Source organism: Arachis ipaensis, chromosome B06 (assembly GCF_000816755.2).
Source record: "Arachis ipaensis cultivar K30076 chromosome B06, Araip1.1, whole genome shotgun sequence".
NCBI classification, from domain to species: domain Eukaryota; kingdom Viridiplantae; phylum Streptophyta; class Magnoliopsida; order Fabales; family Fabaceae; genus Arachis; species Arachis ipaensis.
This window is the reverse complement of record NC_029790.2, coordinates 120,161,813-120,173,011: the sequence shown is the minus strand read 5'-3', so window position 1 is coordinate 120,173,011 and position 11,199 is coordinate 120,161,813.

Genomic DNA, 11,199 nt, shown 5'->3' with positions numbered 1-11,199 from the left:
CGCCAGCTCCTCATCTGTTCCTGGCGTTTGAACGCCAGAACTGTGCCTCTTTTGGGCGTTCAACGCCAGATCCTTGCTTGTGTTCTGGCGTTGAACGCCAGTCCTGAGCATGGTCTGGGCGTTCAGCGCCAGCCTTCCACCCAACTTCTGGCGTTTTAGTGCCAGCATTATTTTTTCCTGGGCTCTTACTGTCCTCAGATGGATTTTGGGTGGTTTGCTCATTTCTTGGTTTCCTGCTGCTTTGAAGTAGGGTAGTTAGTGCTTTCCCACTTCTTAGTTGAACTGCTTGGCATTCTTCTGTTATTTGTTTTGACAGCTGCTGCCTTGTTTGCTTTAATTGTACTTCCATGTTTATATTAGCCATCCTTATCTCTTGTAGTTTATCCTTGAATTCAGCTAACTGCTTTGTTAGAAAATCCAATTGCTGATTGAATTTAGCAGCTTGCTCTGCAGGACTGAGTTCAGCAGTTGCTGTTTTAGCCTCTTCTTTCATGGAAGGGTCACTGCTTAAGTACAGATGCTGATTTCTAGCAACTGTATCAATGAGCTCTTGAGCTTCTTCAATTGTCTTTCTCATGTGGATAGATCCACCAGCTGAGCAATCTAAAGAGATCTGAGCTCTTTCTGTAAGCCCATAATAGAAGATGTCTAACTGAACCCACTCTGAAAATATTTCAGAGGGGCATTTTCGTAGCATCTCTCTGTATCTCTCCCAGGCATCATAAAGAGATTCATTATCTCCTTGTTTAAAGCCTTGGATGTCCAGCCTTAGCTGTGTCATCCGTTTTGGAGGAAAGTATTGATTCAGGAATTTTTCTGTCAGCTGTTTCCATGTCCTTATGCTAGCTTTAGGTTGGTTATTTAACCACCTCTTGGCTTGGTCTTTTACAGCAAATAGAAACAGTAATAATCTGTAGACATCCTGATCTACTTCCTTATCATGTACTGTGTCAGCAATTTGTAAAAACTGTGCCAGAAACTCTGTAGGTTCTTCTTGTGGAAGACCAGAATACTGGCAGCTTTGCTGCACCATGATAATGAGATGAGGATTCAACTCAAAGCTACTGACTCCAATGGAAGGTATGTAGATACTACTCCCATATGAAGCAGTAGAGGGGTTAGCATATAACTCCATAGTCCTCTTGGACTGTTCATTTCCACTTAGATCCATGATGGAGAAAGGGAGATGATAAAAAAATATTTATTTTTATTTATTTATTTATTTATTTAATTATTTCAAAAATAAAATAAATTAAAACAAAATAAATAAAAATAGGTGAAGATTTTCGAAAAAAATGAGGAGAGAGAAAGTGGTTAGGAAGTTTTAAAAAAGATATGATTTGGAAAAGATTTTAAATTTTGAAAAAAAATCTGAATTTTTTTTTTAAAAATAATTTTCAAAATTTTGTTTTAAAAATAGAGAGAAAAGATATTTTTGAATTTAGTGAGGAAAGAGAAAAACAATAAAATAGCACAAGATTTAAAATTTTTAGATCTAATGCTCCTAGTTTTCGAAAATTTTGGAGGGAAAACACCAAGGAACACCAAACTTAAAAATTTTAAGATCAAGACACAAGGAAAACTCAAGAACACTTTGAAGACTCACAAGAACACAAGAACATGAAGAAAGAACACCAAACTTAAAATTTTTAGAAAACCAAACTAAAATTTTCGAAAAACAAAGAAAAATCAACAAGAAAACACCAAACTTAGAGTTTGGCACAAGATTTATTCAAAGAAAAATTATTTTTGAAAAAGATTTTAAAAAATAGGATAGCCAATTACCAAGAACACAAGCACCACGCTCTAACTAATTGAGCTATAAATTTAAAGTATTTTAACAATGTATAAATAATAAAAGACTCTAAACTAAAAAGAAAAAATTTTCCTAATCTAAGCAACAAAATAAACCGTCAGTTGTCCAAACTCAAACAGTCCCCGGCAACGGCACCAAAAACTTGGTGAACAAAAATTACTTCACACTATGTAATTCCGCACAACTAACCAGCAAGTGCACTGGGTCGTCCAAGTAATACCTTACGTGAGTAAGGGTTGATCCCACGGAGATTGTTGGCTTGAAGCAAGCTATGGTTATCTTGCAACTCTTAGTCAGGATATTAATCAGTGGCTATCAATTGACTTGCAAATGAACAAGAGAGCATGAATTAAAGGTTACTTGTTATGCAGTAAATGAGAATATGTTGGAGTTTTGGAGATGCTTTGCCTTTTGAATCTCTGCTTTCTCTCTATCTTCTTCTTCACGCACGCACGTCCCTCCTATGGCAAGCTGTGTGTTGGAGGATCACCGTTGTCAATGGCTACCATCCTTCCTTTCAGTGAAAATGGTCCAGGTGCGTTGTCACCGTACGGCTAATCATCTGTAGGTTCTCGATCATACCGGAATAGGATTCGCTATCCTTTTGCGTCTGTCACTACACCCAGCACTCGCGAGTTTGAAGCTCGTCACAGTCATCCAATTCCAGAATCCTACTAGGAATACCACAGACAAGGTTTAGACTTTCCGGATTCTTAAGGATGCTACCAATGGATTCTAGCTTATACCACGGAGATTCCGATTAAGGAATCTAAGAGATACTCATTCAATCTAATGTAGAACGGAGGTGGTTGTCAGGCACACGTTCATAGGTTGAGAATGGTGATGAGTGTCACAGATCATCACATTCATCATAATAAGGCGCAAATGAATATCTTAGATAGGAACAAACATGATTGAATAGAAAACAGAAATACTGGCATTAACTCATCGAGGCACAGCAGAGCTCCTCACCCCCAACAATGGAGTTTAGAGACTCATGCCGTCAAGAGGTACAAAGTTCAGATCTAAAAATGTCATGAGAGATCCAAAATAAATCTCTAAAAGTTGTTTAAATACTAAACTAGTAACCTAGATTTACAGAAAATGAGTAAACTATGATAGATGGTGCAAAAATCGACTTCTGGGACCTACTTGGTGTGTGCTGGGGCTGAGACTAAAGCTTCTCACATGCATAGGGCTGTTTTGGGCGTTCAACGCCAGCTTTGGATCCAATTCTGGCGTTGAACTCCAACTCCTAACTTGTTTCTAGCGCTGGACGCCAGACAGCAGCATAAAACTGGTGTTGAACGCCAGTTTACATCGTCTATCCTTGAGCAAAGTATGGACTATTATATATTTCTGGAAAGCCCTGGATGTCTACTTTCCAACGCAATTGGAAACGCGCCATTTGGAGTTCTTTAACTCCAGAAAATTTATTTTGAGTGCAGGGAGCTCAGAATCCAACAGCATCAGCAGTCCTTTTTCAGCCTGAATCATATTTTTGCTCAGCTCCCTCAATTTCAGCCAGAAAATACCTGAAATCACAGAAAAATACACAAACTCATAGTAAAGTCCAGAAATATGAATTTTGCCTAAAAGCTACTTAAAATAAACTAAAAACTAACTAAAACACACTAAAAACTATATGAAATTAACCCCAAAAAGCGTATAAAATATCCGCTCATCAGTGACTATGACTCATTTTTATTTTCTTTGAACTTTTTATGTTTTCTTTGGATGACTGTAACCCATAACTAAATTACTACTTGATAACTTTTTGGACAGCCACTAACAAATTTTGTGCAGGTTTCTTCCTTTCCTCCCTTGATGACAAAAGAGGGAGAAAAGAAAAGAAATATGTTAGCATTGGCTTAGGGGTTAACAGTGTTAATTAAGAACAAGCATGCGGGATACTTATTACTATGATTAACTTTGATTTGTCATGGTTAGTGTTAATTTCTTGGTGTTTAAAGTCACCATTACTGTGATAAATTGCTTGGAAAAATTGGTATTGGCTGTTTGTTAAGTTTTGTCCAGGTGAAGCTGTGAGCCATGATTAAGGGGGATAGAACTGCTAATATTGAGGGGGAGTACTATACACCTTGGATGGTCATCAAAGGGAAGTGCTCTCATCCCATTTAATTCTGTGTTAAATTTTAATTCCCATCTTTTTATCATGTTTGTCATCAAGGGGGAGATTGTTAAGTCTAAGTTGATTTTGGGTATTATAAATGATGACAAACATTTCTTTGGGTTGAAAAGCCCAATGTTGTTTAATGGATGTTTTAATTGTTGCAGGCCCAATTATTCAAGTTCATGCTGCACCAGCCCAAACCAGCATAAGCTTTAGCAAATCAACATGCTAAAGCTACAACACTTAGTGCTCATGTGCTCCGTAATGCTCCAAGAGTAATAAACAAGCCCAATGCTTCTCAAAGCACCGTTCAGCAAATTAAATGGCTATGTATTTGCTAAATGTCATAAGAGGACAGCTGGATCATATAAGGACAGGTGTGGTTTTGTGAAAGCAAAAAGAACACAAGGACATCTCCACTCTCTTAGCAGAGCAACATTCGGTTAGTGGGTGAGCAAAACACAAAAGCAGTAGCAGCAAAAAATGGAGCAAAATGAAAAAGGAGAGAATGCCAAGGAAGAAAGAAAAACAAAGGACAGCAGAGGTAATGGACGAGCTCTTCATCCAGCAGAGGTAGTAGAGCATGATGAAGAAAGGACTGCATGCCAGTAGTGACAGTTCTAACGAGTAGCTGGTATAAAGAAATGAAAGAGACAAAAATGAAGGCAAGCTGAAGACATATAAGAAGCCTCACTCCATCATTTCAAAGCAAGAAAAAGAGTGCACACATTCAGACCACCATCTCAAACATTGAGCTGGAATCTTTTTCTTCTACTCGAACTTAATTTCTTATCTTTGTGTTATGACTGTCTTGTGTCATTTTCTATATTGAAAAGGCTAATATTGGGAGGTTGAAAAGCCAAGAGAGAAAAGGCATGAGTGATGTAGAATAGCCACTGATTTCTGATGTATTGAGTTGTTGAACTAGGATTAGTTCCCCTTTGCCAAGTTGGGTGAGCCCTTGGTGAGTCTGAATCTGTTTAGATTCTTCTTCCTAGTTGGGTCAACACTATGGGAAGCTAAGTTTTGGTGTAGAAAGCTTAGGGGTAGATATTAGTTGAATTAGGGAGTAATTCAATAGTATTGGTATATGTAATCTGAGAATTTTAGTGAAAATTCCACCATTGTTTGTGGTGGAGACTGGACGTAGGATTCATTGCACGTTGAATCCGAACCAGGATACATGCTGGCCTTCATCTTCTCATCACTACTCTTTACTTATTCTGCACATGAGATAAAATGAAATAATCTCCTACAACTCGAGCAACAACTGAAACAGAGTGTGAAATTTAAGTTTTAAGCCAACTTGATTCAACCCACTCTTCTCAAGTTCAACTAGTATTTTTATTAGACACATCTACAAAGACACTTTCATTAAACATAGTTATAAACAAGAATTGATAGAAGTTGGCAAAAATGCTATTAGTAACGTAACGGAATTGTTATTCATTTATATTTTATTCCTTCATTCACATTTTTTTTAATATTATTTGTCTTATTCATTGTTTGTTAGTATTAGTTGTTAGGATCCTTCTAGAAGATGATAACTCATTAATTTGTTAGTTATTTTTATTCCTCTAGAATCTATTAATTAGATTTAATGAGCTATGCACTCCGTGTTGTACATATATGTAACAATTCAATCATTTGATGATGAGCAATAGAATATACAGTCTTTACATTCAATATTTTTTTTATATTCTCGGTGTCGGTATTCTCTTGAATCTGTATTTTTTCTTTCATCTCTCTAAGTGCCACTAAAAAATTATTCTGTCTTTTGTATTCTAATTTGGAAAAAAGTTTTTTTCAGAGGTTAATAGATTCTCACAATGGCATAATTCCATGAGAGTTGAAATTAAGGCACTGGAATCAAATTGAACCTATTTTTTGGTGGACTGTCCCCCTACATATGGTAAAACCAATTGGATACAAATGGGTTTATCAGATCAAGTGATGTCCTGACGTTTTTGTCGAATGTTATAAAGCCCGTTTGGTAGCGAAAGGCTTTACACAAACAAAAGGTGTTGACTTCCTTGAGACATTTTTACTGGTAGTTAAACCAGTGATCATCTACATAGTTAAGAGTTAAGACACTTGCTTTAATCAAATACTAACCAATTCAACAATTAGATGTGAATAATTCCTTTCTGCATGGTGAATTATTAGAGAAAGTATATATGGCATTACCACCAGGTCTTCATTCTTCTCAACTAGGACAATGTTGTCGCCTGCTTAAATCCATTTATGGTCTCCAGCAATCTAGTCGTGTTTGGCATTATAAGTTGTCTCATCTTCTTTTATTTTGTGGGTATCAGCAGACGATTTTTTACGACAACTTGTTTGTTAAAATGGTTGGTTCTAAAATTTGTATTTTATTAGTCTATAACATCGTATCAATTACTAACTCTGTTTCTGAGATGGCCTCTATTAAAAGAATTCTAGATAGTCAATTCAAGATTAAAGACTTCGGCATCTTAAAATATTTTTTGGAAAAAGAAATTGCATATTTTACTCAAGGGATACTCTTTCTCAATATAAATATTACTTGGACTTATTGACTGCCTCTTGTTTATTGGGGGCTAAGCCTGCTTTATCACCTATGGACAGTGCCATCAGATTATCCCAAGATAGCAATCTTTTGCTTCTTGATCCAATGGTGTACCATCGTCTCGTTGGTCATCTTCATTATATCACAATATAACACGGCTCGACATCACCTACGCAAACCAACAATTAAGTCAGTTTATGGCCTCTCCAACTCACACTCACTATCGTACTGCCATCAGGGTGCTTTGCTACTTAAAGAATAGCCTAGGAAGAGGGCTTTTCTTTTCCAGAATCTCTACTCTACAATTTTCTGGTTTCAGTGATTCAAATTAGGCTGGTTGTCCAAATATGAGATGCTGATTTTTAACTGGTTTCTGCTTTTTCTTTGGTGATTCCTTAATTTCTTAGAAAACTAAGAAGCAAATGACAGTTGCTCGTTTATCAACTGAAGCTGAATACCATGATCTTACTAACACAACTTGTGAACTCCAATACATCTTGAATTTGCTGAAAATTCTAAATGTATCATGCTGCCGAGCTCCAACATTATATTGCGACAATCAAAGTGCCCTTCCCACTGTAGCAAATTCTGTTTTTCATAAACAAACCAAGCACCTTGAAGTTGTTTGTCACCTAGTTCGTCAAATGATTCAAGCTGGTGTCATAAAACTCTTCCCGTCTCTTCCTCCAATCAACTAGTCGACATCTTCTCTAAACCTCTTTCTTCTCAACCGTTGCACACAAACTTGTTCAAACTGAAAATTCTTAACATTTTTCATCTTTCAGTTCAGTTTGTGGAGGCATATTGAAACACGATGTACAAATAATCCACCACCTAGAGAATACACATGCCTAAACAAGATAATTATTTATTCATATTTCACTCCTTCATTCACATTTTTTCTTCTGTTATTTGTCTTATTCATTGCTTGTTAATATTAGTTGTTAGGATATCCTTTTAGAACATGATTATTTTTTTGTTAGTTATTTTTTATTCTTTTAGAATCTATTAGATTTAATGAGCTATGCATTCTGTTTTATATATATATATATAGCCTTTATATAGCCTTTATATTCAATTTTTGATTGCTATATAATTTTTATTATAACAAAATATTTTGAGAAAGGATAAAATTATTATTACTATTATTAATATTTTTTATTTTCTTTGATTAAAATAAAGTTTAGTTAATATTATTATTATCCAGTTCAAAATCCGCCGATATGAGTAAATATCGGTACTTTTTGGTGAATTTAGCTTTACTAATGCTTTACCGTATATCTTTTATTGTTATGTTGCTAATGTCATTTATATTAGTAACTCATATATATTATTCCTTGTGTTTTAATATATCCAATTTTCATAATTATTCGTTTAGGATATTTATAACTTAAATCGTTGGCTCAACAACTTAGTTTCGTGACATCCAACCCCCTACGTGTCACCAAATTATTCAAAACCATCCTTATCATTTAATCACCATCACCATCATCAGCATCTCATTTCTTCTTTTAACGTTAAGAAAGAAAAAATAGAGAGAGAACGTTAGTTTGCATGGATGCCATAAACTTCTGGTGGTTTCAATTTCTTGCGATCCGTAACTCCAATAAAAAATCTAATCCAATAAAAATGTTTGTATTTTTCTTCTCTACACATTGGCATCACTTTTATTCGGTAGAAGTTAACGGTGACGTAACTCTCCTTCTCCTTGAGTTCGGCCAATTGGAATTCTAGAAGACACAGACGATTTCTGCCGTTTTTTTCTTCAGCAGCTCGGTCAAAAAGCTTCTTCAGAGTTTTCGTTGTTTTGATTTCATATGGAGGTAGGGTTTTGATAATTTCTCACTGGTTAAATTGGTATTGGATAAGTGAATTGATGTTGTGATTAATTGATGATTGAATTTGGCTGAATTTATGTTGAATTTTTATAATATATTGATATTTGTAATTAGTTTGGAGTTCGGTCAGTTTAAGTGCAGCCAAGAACCGAATTATTTTGAGAAATTCGGGGCTAGAATGTTGTTGGTGATTAAGTGGAATTTGTAAGATTTGATGATGACATTGAGATTTAATCAGAAATGAATTGATGAATTGATGATATGATTTGAGATATAAAAATGGTTTGATTTTGGAAGCGATTTGATTTTTAATTGGTTTGATTTTATAAATGTTTTGATATTAGAAATGGTTTTTGATTTAGTGAAAATGATTTGAAATAGTTTGAGAAATGGTTTAGATGGGACCCGAGAAGGGTGGGCGAGGTCTCTGGTTCAAGTCCAGGATGGCCCAGCTGCGCCAAGGAAAAGAATAGAAGACCCCATTCCTAGAGGTCCGAAGCCTCGACATGAGGAGAGGATTGTTGGATGAGATCGCTACCTCCCACCTTCCTAGTCTTACCGACAAAATCCGGGAAATAACCCCTCCATCAATGCTTCCTATTAAGAGGAAAGAGGGTGGAACCTCCCCGACGGCCGGCAAATCTGGACGGCGCTGAAGCAGGGTGTTCTGGCGGCGTCGGGGCCCAAAATTGGATTTTGCTTTCTGGTTGGGAAGTTTGTCTGTTCTTTTCACTTCTTATTACTCTTTTCGTTCACTTTTTCTAACATTTCTAGCAACGGTAGATCACAGTACGCTCATTGAATTCAAGTTCACCTTCGAGGCCTATAGAAGGGAATCCCCGGGAATAGATGAAATGGGCTTGGGATGTGATTCAAAAGCACAAGCCCGAAAACACAATATGTGCTCCAGCCACACCTTCATAACTCCAAATACCCGGATTCTCATTAGGGAATCGTTGTCTATCATTTAGAGATTTTTGCAATTATTTGTTGAGGAGAGACCGATCCAATTCGGAGTGTAGAGGTAGAAATGTTTCCTAACAAACTAAGATGCATTTGATTTGTGTCTGATCCTTTCAATCAAGCGATAGAGGCAGAGGTTTCGAATCCTGCCTCTCCCACTTGTTTGTTGTGGCAAAGTCCGAGTTTTAGGGGAGATGCTGTCGAAATTTCTATAAAATCTGAGGCTTTGTTTGAAATGTTATTTTGAAAAAGATTGGATTTGAGAATTTGTATTATTTGATTTTTGATTTATTAATAAAATAGTTATGTTTCGAGTTTAATTCATTTAAGAAAAGTATATGTTTTGAGTTCGATTTATTTAGAAAAGAATTATTTTATGATTTTAAATTATTTAAGAAAAGTACTATGTGTTAAGGTTGATTTAAATATGAAAAGAGTTTATTTATGTTTTGAATTTGACTTAAGAATTTCATTCGGAGGAGTTTTAGTAAACTTTAAAGGTAATTGAATTTTGATTGAATGATTTCCTTTTGCGATGTCTTGGAAAAAGTTAAAGAATTAGTTTTAAAGACGAAATTGGGATTGGTTTTGGTTTTTAAATTGGTTTGAAACTTCTGATTTGTATGATTTGGTTTTGATTTGATTTAGAAACTTTATTTGATTAAATTCAATTTAAGAAAACAATGATTGTAAAGGATTTCTAATGAACTTAAGAAAATGAGATTAGTTGTCGCTCCCCTAAAGTCTAGAGGCCTTACTGAGATGTTTAACTAATAAATGGTTTTTCTTTGTCTTTTGAAAGAAGAATTGGTTTAAGTGAAATTATTTCAAAGGTTTTGGAGAATGTCACGAAGAGGTGGTTTTGGTTTTAAAAGAAAAAGAGAAGATATATCGGCACGTGTGATTATGAGAATAATTGAAAGGTTACGAGAGGGTGACGGAAAGTAAATAGTTATAGTACCGATGTAAAAATGTTAACCCGTGGGCTTTGTATGTGAATGATTGTGCGGAGACTCCCGTAAATATGGAATGGCTTCCAGGAGAAAGCTAAGGGGCACATGCTTTAGTTGGAGAATCAGCGCCTACAAGTACTTGCAGAGGTCATGTTCGACATACTTCAGCTGGAGAATCAGCGCCTGCAAGAGTTTGGAACCTTGCAGAGGTTATGCCGCTGGAATGCCTTATCTGACTTGCGAGTCGGATTGCGTCGGGTGCGGGTCGAAACCGACAAATGAGGTCATTACCTGCACCAGAGATAGACATGCATCATGCTTGTTTGCGCATATCTCTGTGCTATATAACTCTGTGATTGTGTGTGTGTGTTGCATGACTGATTGACTTCTGTGTTTTTTTATTATTTATGCTTATATGTGTTCTACACTTAGTTGCGGTTGGTTAATAATAGCAAAATGAACTTAACTTTTAACCCCGACCCAACTAAAAACTCTCCAGTTCTTACCCCCTATTTCTACCTCTTTCAGCTACAGGTGTAAAGGTTTATTGCGGAGTTACAGAAACATAGAAGATGATTTTCATAAGTTAAGTTTTTAGAATTTATTTTCTCCTCGTCATTTGTTATTTTGATTTTTAGAGGGATAGGACTTGTAATTGAGGCTCTTTGAAATAAGTATATATATATATATATATAATTTGTGATTAAGTAGTTTAAAGTAAAGTAAGGACCTTTCATTTTCTTGACTAAAGTTTCTATTCGTATTTACGAAGGCTCAATATTAAATAAACATAGTATATAATTAAAGAAATAGAAGTAAGTAACGCTCAAACTTTTAGTACGATTATCAGATGCTAAAAAGTAGGGTGTGATGTCACAATGAATGATGAAAAAAACAAATTTCATGTGTGAAATAATCTCTCATGCAGAAAAATAAACTCCTAATAT